The following is a 2558-nucleotide window of genomic DNA, read 5'->3' on the forward strand; positions in this document are numbered from 1 at the left end:
TTGTTGTTCTGGAGACAGCCTCCTTCCTTCAACCTCATGAATCAACCTCTGCTAGCTTTACACTTTTCTGTAGCTTCCCTCACCTCTCTCAGCCTTCATAGAACTGAAGAGAGTTAGGGTCTTACTCTGCATTAAGCTTTGGCTTAAGGGAATGTTGTGGGCTGGTTTGATCTTCTATCCAGACTACTAGAACTTTCTCCATATCAGCAATAAGCTTGTTTCACTTTCTTATCATTTGTGTGTTCCCTGGAGCCACAGGTTAATTTTCCTCAAGAATTTGTCCTTTGCATTCAGAACTGTTTGGCACAAGAGGCCAAGTTTTTGGGCTGTCTTGGCTTTCAATGTATCTTCCTCACTAAGCTTAATTATTTCTAGATTTTGATTTAAAGTGAGAGGTGTACTAGGCTTCCTTTCACATGAACACTTAGAGGACACTGTAGGGTTGTTAACTGGTCTAATTTCAATAGTTGTGAGTTGAATAGAGAGGAGAGGAGAGGTTGAGAGACTGGAATGGCCAGTCAGTGAAGCAGTCATTTATTGATTAGGTTCACCTTCTTATATGGGCACAGTTTGTGGCCCCCATAAACAATTATAATAGTAACATCAAAGATCAGGGATCACAGATCACCATAATAAATGAAATAATAAAAAAAAAGTTTGAAATATTGTGAGAATTTCCAAAATGTGACTGAGACACACAGTGAACAAATGTTGGAAAATGGTGCCGATAGATTTGCTCCTTGCAGGCAGGTTGCCACAAAACTTCAATTTGTAAAAGATCTGCAAAGCACAATAAAGTGAAGCACATCACAATGAGCTATCCCCGCATACAGTCAGCCCTCTGTATCCCCGGGTTGTGCATCCATGGCTTCAACCAACTAAGGATCAAAAATATTCAGAGGAGTTCCCTGGTGGTCTGGTGGTTAGGCATTGGTGCTTTTACTGCTGTGGTCTGGGTTCAAACCCTGGTCAGGGAACTGAGACCCTGCAAGCTGTGTGGTGCGGCCAAAAAAAAAAAAAAAGGAAGAAAGTTCCAAAAAGGAAAACTTTCATTTGCCACATGTAGGCAGTTTTTTACATAGCCTTTACATTGTTTGGTATTATAATTAACCTAGAGATGATTTAAAATATATGGAATATGAATAGGTTATATGTGAATGCTATACCACTTTATGGAAGGAACTTGGAAGCTAAGATGGTAAAGAATCTGCCTGCAATGCAGAAGACTCAGGTTCGATCCCCGGGTCAGGAAGATCCCTTGGAGAAGGGAATGACTACCCACTTCAGTATTCTTGCCTGGAGAATTCCATGGTTGGAGAAGTCCATGGGGTCACAAAGAGTTGAACGACTAATACTGAGCAACCACGGAATTTGCTATTCACGGGGATTCTGGAACCAAGGGACTACAGTATCTCAATAAAACTGAAAGAAAAAAAAGAACTAATGAAATATGAAAGTAGATTTCTATTCAGTTTGCTTCTAATCACTTTCACATGAAAGTATCTGCAACCAAAGTAATTTTCTGGACAGAATTCTTAGGCCTGCTTTATTCTTTGCTTCCTTATTATCTCCGCCCCTCTTATCTCTTAATGTATGCTAACTTGTTGCCATCTGGAACAATAGATTTGCTGAGAGGAGGAATGATGACCACAATCTGATCCTTGCCTCCCCACTGGGTCCATTGTTTGTCTTCAGGTTTGACATAGAGGTCTTGATGAATCTTAAAATAAACTTTGATGAAAAGATGGATCTCTTAGGTCCAGGAGCAGTTGAATTTTCCAATTCTGTGAAGCTTTTAATATAATGACTCTCTCTGTTCCCTTCTACCTCTGCTTGCAAACTTGCTGTTTCATCTTTTTCTTGTAATTCCTTGTTAAAGCAACCAAGAGAAACCACTACACATTAGCATTCTAGTTTTTACCCTAGAGCTACTGGCTTGGTAGGCGGACAGTGCACCTTCCAGGTTAACAGAGTAACAGCTGTGTCACCCAAGCAAACTTGGATCTGCTTGCCTGTGCGGAGTAGTCAGTCTACTGAAACCAGGTTGTGGTGAAGTAAAGTGCAGCATTTATTTATTGCAGGGCATCCAGCAGGGATCCCAAGGCAAAACATTTTTAAAGGCCAGGTGAGGCAGGGTATTTGATGCTGAGGTAACAGGGCCATGTCACAGGGGTTAACATTATCAATCCTTTAGATGCCAGTAGATCTGGGGGCTACGTGCTGATGATCATCAAGTAAGTTAATTTCTTCCATTTGGTGGTGTTTCATAATTTTTAATTAGACAAGTTTTATTTTGACCTCACCAAGTGGCTTACAGGATCTTAGTTCCCTAGGGAAGGATTGAACCCCGGGCCCTTGGCAGTGAAAGTGTAGAGTCCCTAACCACTGGGCTGCCAGGGAATTGCCAGGTGGTGATTTTAGCATCTGTAAAACAACTCAGGAAATGTGCATCAGATACCATTACCCAGATACTTCAGAGAGGAGCTAAAGCAGAGGATATGGGGGAGGGGTCTGTCCCAGGAAGGCCCCCATAGGATCCTGCTGGGTTATAGTCATAC

The sequence above is a fragment of the Budorcas taxicolor genome, chromosome X (genome assembly GCF_023091745.1).
Source record: "Budorcas taxicolor isolate Tak-1 chromosome X, Takin1.1, whole genome shotgun sequence".
NCBI lineage: Eukaryota > Metazoa > Chordata > Mammalia > Artiodactyla > Bovidae > Budorcas > Budorcas taxicolor.